Genomic DNA, 11,525 nt, shown 5'->3' on the forward strand with positions numbered 1-11,525 from the left:
ATCCATTTTTTTTTAAATGAAAAATGATTGGGCTTTGAGAAGGGATATTGCCAGCACTTATCCCTGTTTAAAAATTAGGTTCATTATTTGCTTTGGATAGGAGTAAGACTCTCACACAATGGATCATGGTGAAGTTTTGTTGAAGGAAAGATGGAAACCAATATTTCCTTAACATTTGAAGATTAAAAAAAAAATGGGGCAGCTAGGTGGCACAATCCAGTCCTGGATTCAGGAGGACCTGAGTTCAAATCTAGCCCCAGACACTTGACACTTACTAGCTGTGTGATCCTGGGCAAATCACTTAATCCCAATTGCCTCACCAAAAAGAGAGAGAGAGATAAAAAAAATCAGAAAATGAACTAAAAAAAAATTAGGTTATCAAAGGAATTGCTTTTAGAAGTATCTGTTGAAAAATCACTTGCAAATGCTATATGTTTGATTAATTTTAAAATTGCCACCAGCATCTTGAGAGTAAAAGCAAATCAAATAAATAAGGGAGTATCTAGCTCTGCTTTGTTGTTGGCAGTCACATTTTTATCTCTAAACAGAAAAATTAATGAGTGACAATAACATTGATCTTCAATTTCTATGCTTAAAAAATTGTTCATTTTCTGCAAAATATATGTAATTATCTTTAAATATAATTCCTCAATGTAGATTTCTGATTTGTTCCTATGAGAAGTTTTAAAAGTTCTAATAAAAATTTGACTTTTTATTGAATGCTTTTTTAAAAAACCACATTAGTTAGAGAATAAATTTTATGATTTTATTGAAATAGGGAATTCCACAGTGAGGAAACTTCCTCTACCAATGTAGAGTAGCACTTTTTCTATAATTTAGTCTTAGAGATTTAGAGAAGATGCCCCAATTGTCAAACACTCAGCCTGTAGCTGCAAGTGGCCCATAACACTCCTGAATGCACCAAATCAGACTCAAATGCAGTTTCTAGCTGATTTTAATGTATTTGTGTATTAATCTTAACAGAAATATATAAATATGTGTGGCTTTCTAAGTCAATATGCAACCCTCAGGGATCCATAAGTATGGTTTTGTAGCCCCTGTTTCTATTTGACTTTAACACCACTGGCCTGGAGCACTGAGGGTTGTAATTCCACACCCAGATTTACACTACCAATATATGTTATAGACAGAACTTGAACCTAGGTCTTCCTGGATAGTACTCTATCCACTATACCACACTTCTTCTTTAAAAGAGTATTTGTTGTTGTTAGTTCCATGATGACATATGATTTTCCAGTCTCCAATGGAATGAAGTGGGGCTGTCTGCTTGCTCCCATGCTTTTTAGCATGATGTTTTCAGCAATGTTGTCAGATGTCTTCAATGAGGATGAAATGGCATCAAGGTCAGCTATTGAATTGATGGTAAATTATTTAACTTGAAAAGGCTAGCAGCCAAGACTAAAGTGGAGGGAAAGTTGGTATGCAACTTTTTGTTCCTAGATGATTGTGCACTCAGTATAGCCTCCAAGGCTGAGATACAACAGAGTATGGATCCATGCTTTGTTGCTTGTGCTAATTTTGTCCTGACAATCAACACCAAGAAAACAAAGGTGTTCCACCAGCTAGCATCACAACATCCATATGTGGAACCATCCATTACAGCAAATGGAGAAGTTTTGAATGTTGTGGATAAGTTTACTTACCAACGCATACTTGGCAGTATACTTTCCAGAGATGTATGCATAGATGACGAAGTTGACATGCACATTGCTGGAATTAGCTCAGTGTTTGGGAGGCTTTGAAGGGAAGTATCAGAGAGAAGAAGTATTAGGCTGCCTATAAAACTGAAGGTCTACAGAGCCAGTATGCCTGTGAAATCTGGACAGTACACCAGCGCCATGCTAGGAAACTAAATTGCTTTGATTTGAATTGTTTTAGGAAGATTCTTATAATCATTTGTCAGGATCAGGAATAGATAATGAGGTCCTTTCTTAAGCTGAACTGCGAAGCATTCAAACTCTATGGCAGAGAGCACAACTCCAATGGGCTGAGGTATTGTTTAAATACCAAATGTATGCTTGCCTAAAAGACTTTAGCAGACAACTCACACAAGGCAAGATCTCACATGGAAGTAAGAAGAAGTAATACAAAGACACTCTCAAGGTCTCTCTGAAGAACTTTGGAATCAGTTGTGAGATGTAGGAGACACTAGCTCAGGATCATTCAGCGTGGCATGCCCTCATCAAAGGTGCTGTGCTCTCTGAGCAAAGCAGAATTACAGTAGCTCAAAAGAAACACAAGATGGGCAAATTTAGAGACATTTACACTCCAAATGTTCATATGGACTATTTGTTCTCAACCTATGGTAGAGCCTTATTAGTCTGATTGGCCACGGTTGGACACACTATACCTTGATCCCAACATAGCGATGTCATTTTTGGTCCTCTTGGAGCAGGAAGGACAACAACCATTTGTTGTTTAGTTGATTAGTTGGGTCCAACTCCTAGTGATCCCATTTGGGGTTTTCCAGCCCATTTTACATATGAGGAAAGTGAGGCAAGTAGGTTAAGTGACTTGCCCAGGGTCACATAGTAAGTGTTTGAGGCTAGATTTGAACTCAGGTCTTCCTGAGTCCAGGGCTGGCACTCTATCCACTGCACCAACTAGCTGCCCCTTAAAATATGTACCCCTCTAATTTTAGTAGTTTGAGAAAGGGAATGTATGCATTTTACTGCATTGTTGGTGGATTTGTGAACTGATCCAACCATTCTGGAGAGCAATTGGAACTTTGCCCAAAGGGCTGTAAAACTCTGCATTCCCTTTGACCCAGCAATACCACTACTAGGTCTGTATCTCAAAGAGATCATAAAAAAGGGAAAAGGACCCACACATACAAAACTATTTATAAAAGTTCTTTTTGTGGTGGCAAAGAATTGGAAACTGAGTGGATGCCCATCAATTGGGTAGTGACTGAACAAGTTGTAGTATATTAATATAATGGAATATAATTGTGCTATAAGAAATAATGAGCAGGTGGATTTCAGAAAAACCTAGAATGACTTACATGAACTTATGCTGAATGAAATGAACAGAGCCAGGAGAACATTGTACTCAGTAACAGCAACATTGTGTGATGATCAACTGTGATAGACTTAGCTCTTCTCAGCAATACAATGATCCAAGATAATTCCAAAAGACTCGTGATGGAAAATGCTCTCCACATTCAGAGAAAGAACAATGGAGTCTGCATGCAGATTGAAGCATACTATTTTCACATTATTTGTTGTTTATTGTTTGTTTTTTCTTTCTTGTGGTTTCCCCCCTTTTTTTCCTGAATCTTCTTTCACAACATGATTAATGTGTGACATGATTGTACTGTATAACCTATATCAGATTGATTGCTGTCTTGAGGAGGGAGGAGGGAAGGGAAGGAGGGAAAACATTTTGGAACTCAAAACCTTAGAAAAATGAATGTTGAATTGTACATATATATATAACTTAGATCACTTGCTGTCTTGGGGAGGGGGGATGAAGGGGAGGGATGGAGAAAAATTTGAAACTAGAAATCTTATAAAAACAAATGTTATGGGGCAGCTAGGTGGCACAGTGGATAGAGCACTGGCCCTGGAGTCAGGAGGACCTGAGTTCAAATCCGACCTCAGACACTTAACACCTACTAGCTGTGTGACCCTGGGTAAGTCACTTAACCCCAATTGCCTCGTTAAAAAAAATGTTGAAAATTATCTCTAAATGTAACTGGAAAATAATAAAATATTCATATGGGAAAAAATGAATGTTGAAAACTATCTGTACATGTAATTGGAAAAAATTAAAATACTATTAAGGAAAAAGAAAAGAGATGGGTATTTTTACTTTCTGGTTTCCTGACTGGGGAAGGATTAAAACCCTTAATGCTTTTGTAGTTCCTTTACTTGTAAAGAAGAGAAAGAAGGAAAAATGGAGTGAGTTGTTTGCTGTTCAGTGAAATGACTACAAGTTTTAAGTACCAAAAAAACCCCCACAAAAAAAAACAAAAAAAAATCCCTTCTGTTTATAGTACAAAGGCTCAGTTCAGAATGAGTTTAACTGATTCCCTTCCTTAAGGATAGAAAATAGCATTCATTTTGGTCAAAGGAAATAGATATTATACCTATTGCAAAAGACCTTGGAACAGCACACTAGGTATATGGAAAAGTATCCCAGAAAGATTATTAGGCTGATAGGCACCAAGAGGCTTCCTGGTGTAGTGAAAAGTTTACTGAATTCAGAGATAGAGGACTTGGGTTCAAATCCTGATTTTTGCTGCTTTATACCTGTGACTTTGGGGGTAATTCCCAACCCTGCTCTGCTTCTACCTTTTTGGACTTTCATGCCTCTGCTACCATCTCACTCTAGAACTTCCTTTAGCATCTGGAGCCTCCTCACCCTGGAACATCCATCTCCTATACATCTGTTACTTCTCACCCTGGAATATCTTTCAGCCTTGCCAGCCCCCTTCTCCCATTGGTGATTTTTTTTGGGGGGGAAAGCCCAGGCCAACCAACCTTCATTTACTATCTGGCTCTACTTCTGACTTTGTGGGCTTTAATACTATGCCCCAAAGAGGGTGCCTTTCACCTCCCAACTCCATTTTCTGTATTGTCTTCCACCATTAGAATGCAAGCCCCTTAGGGGCAGCTACATAGCACAGTGGATAAAGCACCAGCCCTTGAGTCAGGAGGATCTGAGTTCAAATCCGGCCTCAGACACTCAGACACTTGGCACTTACTAGCTGTGTGACCCTGGACAATTCACTTAACCTCCATTGTAATAATAATAATAATAATAATAATAATAATAATAATAATAATAATAATGTAAGCCCCTTAAGGCCAGGGATAGTTTCTCTTTTTTCTTTTATTTGTACCCTTTGTACTTAATCACAAAGTAAGTGCTGTAACGATTGGAATAACGCCACCTGCTGGATACTAACTGTAGAAGAGTTCTGCCCATGAAGCGAAGGTCTTTGAGGGCAAGACCAGGAGTCTTGTCTTTGGTATCAGGAAGTGACGCGGACTAGTGGGAGGAGGAAGGAAGAGACTGGCGCGGAGTCTCGGGCCTTTTTCCTCTGGACTCTGGCGGAGAAGGGAGCTAGAAATGCGCTCTCCCTTTAATAGATGGGAATCTAGACCTTTCTCTCTCTCTTTACCAAATTCTTATTCTCCTTAATAAATGCTTAAAAGTCTAACTCTTGCTAAAGCTTATAATTTATTGGCGACCACTCATTAAATATTTTAGACAGACTAGCTAGAATTTTAACCCTTAACAGAGCTTATTAAATGCTTGTTGCCTAGCCTGCCTCTCTGGGCCACTATTTCCTCACCAATAAAATATAAGGGGTTGAGGGTTGGGTGTTCCATCAATTAATGTCGAAAATCAAGTCCTTTCTAGCTCAAAACCCTAGATACATCTCTCCCAGGCTTGTTATGAGGAAAGACTTAAAAATCTTAAAACAAGCATGATTCAAGAATGAGCTATAGTAAGTATATATTAAAATGATAACTACATTAAATAATTATTATTTGTAATAATCATCATCAAACTGTGTGGTCTTGGGTAAGTCACTTCATCTCCTCTGGGTTTTAAGTTGTCTCATTTCTCAAGTCAGAGGGCTGGACCAGATGATCTCTAAAGATCCTATTATCTCAAAAGTTCTTTGGAACTATGGGATTCAGAGTAGAGGGTGGGAATGGGTGGTAAATAGATTGTGGAGCTACCCAAAACTCCCACCATTCCTATGTTACTCTTCACCAGACTTACCTGAGTGCAAGAAAGAGGACTAACCACGAACCAATCAAAGGGACCACCTTTCCAAAGAGGCTTTGCAGGAAAGCTGTAGGATTTGGGCGTTTCTCATGACTTATCCTGAGGTAACACCAGCCCTGACTGGGAAAGGTACAAGAGTTCACAGTTACCTGCTGCACCAAGGGAATCACTTCCTGGCTGAGGGCCAAGGACTGCTTAGGGAAATGTCTCTCACTCCAAGAGTAGAATGTCAAGGTCAAATCTACTTAAAGGGCAAAGAATCTCCTCATTAAGTGTGGGAGTGACTTCCTGTAGCTCTGAAGACCCAAAGAGTTACAAAGGGGCCCTTTGGCCATAATTTCTCTCAAGCCCTTTCTCCCTCTTCCTCCCCCTTCCCCCTTAAATGGTAGTAATTCTTGCAGAAAATGGTCTCTTATGTGCTTGCATATCTCTCTTTCTCTCTCTTCTGACAGCCTCTGAGTAAAATGTTTTCTTTAGTTGCTCCAGCCTTCAGGAGGAGGTTCTGAATTCAAGGATCTCTTTTTAGGATTGGGAAAAGGGCAGAATTCATATACAAAGATACCAGAAGCTTAGAGGTAGCTTCATCTAGAGCCCCTCTTTCACACTGACATCACTCTTATTGTGGACAGTTATGGGGGAGGGGTGGGAAGAGAAAATGTTTTGTGGCTGTAATAAGAACTGTCTCTCACCAAAATTTCTGTGATCATTCTGTAATCACAGAAAATAGGACTTGCGAAGCTTTAAGGTTATGCTAAATATCACCTCTGCCATTTACATTAAATCTGAGTGTATATGGATTTTTTTTTTAATGAGAGAAAAAGGAATTATGTGATTTTGTTTAAAGGAAAAAAGCTGAATAGTTTCTTGTGAATAATCATCTTCACTCTGCGGTAACATTTTTAGGTAGGAGAAATTTCTTTTCTTCCTCCCTCCCTTCTTCCTTTCTCCTTCCTTTCTCTTTCCCTCCCTCCCTCCCTTCTTCCATTCCCACTTTCTTTTCTTCCTTCTTTCCTCCTTTTCTTTCCTTCCTTCTTTCAACACATGTTATTTGCATCAGACTGTACATACTTCCTATGATGATGCAAAGTGCAATAAATAATTCCTCTCCTCAAGGAGTTTATAATATTTAGAATTAAATAACAGTAAAGAACAATCCAAGAGATATTACCAAAAGTTTTATTTTAATCTAATTAAGCGAGCACATGAAATATCACTGTATACAAACACTTTGAACCCCTGACATGATAATTGGCCTTTAAGAAGACAAAATCACACAGAGTCGATGAGCCACAGTAAGTAAATACACATCAAGGATACAAGATGCTGGATATCACACAACCTTGAAAGTATTTAAGATACCTCAGGGAGAGGATGAAAAGATTGGAAGAAATCACGATGAGTTTTATTACCCCAAAAATAATGATGGAGAAAACATCAATAGTTATAAATCCATGTCTTATTTTCTCATCTTCCTAAAATCTTCAGGAGACTGATCTGTACACATAATCAGGGATATCCTTGGTAAAAATATAAGAAGAGACAAGGAAAGCTTTCGCAAGTTACTTTCTACAGTAGCCTGGACATTGACCTTCACATTTTTACTAAAAAGTACAGAAAATATAAGATCCTGATATGTTTATTGTTCTTTGATCATACCTCCTCCCACATTGACTCAGTAGAACAAAATACAGGCTGAAAGATTCTACTCCAACGGGATTCAGTACTTCATGAACATGCTAAAATCATACAAGGTGACTTGATAAGAGCAACCACAGAAATAACTATATAACCTCTAAGCTCCAATTATTGATATCACTAGAGGCATAAAACAGGGGGATGTATGCTTCCCCAAAGTGTCGGTCACTGCTATGGATGATGTTTTGTATGTGGCCTAAATGAAAGAGGAGATCCCTTAGATTGTGATGCTCCTATTTGTGGATGACAGACACACTGGTTAAAGGAAACTGATTTCATCGTCTCAGAATATTAGCGTGTCTTCTAAATGAGTTCCACTATTCAGAAGAAATTGGACTTGGAAATTATAAAGGAAGTGAAATGGGTGAAAAATGTATAGTTTTAAACAATCTCTCAAATGTGAGTAAACAACAATAATGATCATCTTAGTTGAATCACAGTATGATACATAGCATGCACCAGTTGTATGATTTCAGTCTGAGTCAGGTCAGCTTTCTGAGCCTCAGTTTTCTCTACTTGTAAAATGGGGATAATACTTGTACTACTTATATCATAAGGTGGTCAAAACCACTTTGTAATTTATAAGATACCATATAAACATGAGCTATTTATTTGAGAAGCTGAAATGCCTGTTTGCCATTCCTACAGGGAGATAGACAGGGTTAAACATTGCTGATAACATTACATAGTATTTTCCTGGCAAGCACCTCACCAAAATCCACAGTCCATAACACGCTGTACACTATCATCATGCTCACCTTTTAGGAGAATCTAGGTTCTCAGCTGGGCTTTGACTGTTGTCAGCCGTGTGGCCTTGGTTAAATCACTGCACCTCTCTGGTTATGGAGTCTTTTCATCAATAAAATGGGAGTGTAAGGTTTGGAGAAGGAAGGAAGACTGGATTACACTGATATCTGAAGTTCATCATTGCAGGATTCTATGATGACTATTATTATAGTTAACTATGGTAGCATTAGAGAGGATAAATCATTTGTTCTTAACTTTGTTATTCTCTTCCCTTTGGGTGCTGTTTCATCAAATATGCTACAGGGAGACTAGGTGCCTCTATCACTGAAAATAAGTGAAATTAGTGAAATATATTAAGGGAGTTGAAGAGAATGGTAATTGGCCATCACTGTAACTGGGCAAATTCAGCATGGGGAGAGGCAAGGAAGAATGATGGTGATAGCTAATCCCGGTGTGTACCTGATCACCGGGAGGGGACAGCCTGAAAGCTCACTGCCGGCCTTGGGTTGAAAGGAGGGCCCTAGGGAAGAGATATTGTTGGGATAGTAGAATTGCACCTTCATAGGATTTCTATGTGAAGTCCAGGGACTGAATTTAACTGGGGAGAAAGTGGATCCTGACTTGCCCTAAGGGTCCCCCTCCCTCAAAGAGACCCAGTGCTATTTATAGCTCTGAAACTGAAAGAAATTTATTTGCATAGAAGAGTAATCTCCCAAGGTGGAACAATGACCCCCTGGGGGACTATGGCTTGACCTCTAGGGTGTGTAACCAATCAAAGGACAGGAAGAAGAATTACATTCCAATCTCCTCTGTGCTAGCTGGTCTATTCTGGGTCTTTCTTCCAGCAAAACCACACCTACCTTATCTTCCCAAATTCCCCTACTCTGCCCCACTTTATAAATTTACAGTTTCTCTCCTTTTGAACTGGACTGTGATCTGAGCAGTTTTTTTTTTTAATTTAATTTTTTTAATGAACAAATATTTACTTTCTTTCCCACCTCCCCCACTGAATAAAAGACAAAATAAGTAAAAATAAAGTAAAAAAAAACAAATTAAATGAAAACATCCCTCGTAATAAATTTGCAAGCAGAACATATTCTCCCATTAGTTATGTCCAAAAACTGTCCATCTCATTCTCCATCTTGAGTCTGCCACCTCCCTCTCAGGAGTTGGGGAGCATGCTACCTCTAGATCCTCTGGAACCATATCATTGCATTGATAAGAGTTCTTGTGACTTACACTTTTTTTGGTCTTTATAATAGTTCTTTTTATTGTATAATTTGTTTGTTCTGGTTCTGTTCATTTCACAAAGAATCAGTTCACATAGGTTTTCTTATATTCCTTCTGAAACCACCCTGTTTATCATTTCCTACAGTACCATAATATTATTCCAATATTTTAATATACCATAATATATTCAGACATTCCTCAATTGAAGGGCAGGCTCCCTCTCAGGAGGAGCTTTAATCTGAACCCTACTTAGGGCCTGGCAACTATAGCACCCTTTGGAAAATTGCATCCTGCCCACAACATGTTGTTGTTCAGTCATATCCAACTCTTTGTGACCCCATTTGGGGTTCTTGGCAAAGATATTAGAGTAGTTTGCCATTTCCTTCTCCAGTTCATTTTACAGGTGAGGAAACTGAGGCAAACTGGGTTAAGTGACTTGCCCAGGGTCACACAGCTAGAAAGTGTCTGGGGTCAGATTTGAACTTGGCTCTTCCTGATTCCAGGGCTGGCACTCCCTCCACTGTGCCACCTAGCTGCCTCCTTCCCCCTGCATACCCAGTCCCTTTCCCCCAGATCATTCCACAACTATAGCTGGCTTCCTTGGAGGATGAACTTTGTACTGGTGAGTAAGAGCTCTTCCTCCCCCCGTTTTGGGTGAGATGGAGTCAATAGCATGAGTTGAGATGGATAGATTGTGATCTGCATTTCCAAACTCATTGTTTGATCTTTCCCTCCACACCCACCCCTCTTCCAGAATTCCTACCATTTCCCCATGATTTTCCAGACTCACAATCTTAGAGTCACATTCTCAACTCCTCACTTTCCCTCATTCCATATCTACAGCCAGTCACCAAACCTTTTCATTTCTTCCTCCACAATATCAAGCTTTTCTCACTACCCGGGCTATGCTTTCTAATTGATCCCCATACTTTAGATCTCCCCCCTGCTTCAATCACACTCTTGAAGAACTACCAAAGCAACTTTCCTAATGTGCAAATCTGACCTGATCACTCCCTTACTCAATAAATTCCAGTGTTTCTCTCTAGGATCAAATATTAATTTCATCTTTATCTCATCCACTTTAAATTTCTATTTTAATATACTCTTAGGATGTATACAATTATCAGCATATCATGCAGTTTATAAATAAGTAACTATACACATATTGGAGGAACATGCTAAAGATCTTTTTTACTGACAGGGGTGCAATATCAGAAAAGTTAAGAGACCTTTGGTCTGAAAGGAATATATATGGGGAACTGAGGAAAGTAAGAGATATCTTTAGATGGAGTCAAGCTGAGGGAGAGCCATGAAGCTAAGACAAGGTGCTCAGTGTACCTTGACTCTAATCATCTGTAAGAGTAGAACAATGTGTGCTCATTAACCTTCCTTGAGTGAGGAAGGCAGTGAACAAATGCGAGATGGGTTTTATCTGAGAAGGAATTTAGGCACAAGATGTCCCAAGAATTTAGAAATTCTGTTGGGAACAGAATCTAGTTCTCATTCTTGATCAATTGTGAGAACCACCAAATTTACTTCCTTCCATTCCATCCTTTCTAAAATGAGCAAATGAGGAAAATACACTTTTGGCTATGAATGAGTTTTAGAATTAAGGATCATCAGCGTGGCAACTACCTTGGACATATGTTTGCTAAATCATAGATCCTTAGGGCTGTGATAAGCCATTGGGAAATTGCTCCATTCATTCCTCCCTCCAACCTTTATGCATCTGTAAGACTCTGAAGAGAACCTATCTTTTAAAATTAAAAAAAAAATTGGGGGGGTCAATGAGGGTTAAGTGACTTGCCCAGGGTCAGTCAGCTAGTATGTGTCAAGTGTCTGAGGCTGGATTTGAACTCAGGTACTCCTGAATCCAGGGCTGGTGCTCTATCCACTGCTCCACCTAGTTGCACCCGAACCTCTCTTTTAAAATTGCTTCTCTTACCTCCAATCTCTTCCCTATCCAATCCATCCTCCATGCAGCTGTCTAACTGATATTCTCAAAGCAAGTTCTGACCATGTTATTCTCCTGCTCCAGGAGCCCCAGGTCCTTCCTCTTGCCTTTAGGATCAAATACAAGGCCCTTT

This window comes from Dromiciops gliroides, chromosome 1 (genome assembly GCF_019393635.1).
Source record: "Dromiciops gliroides isolate mDroGli1 chromosome 1, mDroGli1.pri, whole genome shotgun sequence".
Taxonomy (NCBI): Eukaryota; Metazoa; Chordata; class Mammalia; order Microbiotheria; family Microbiotheriidae; genus Dromiciops; species Dromiciops gliroides.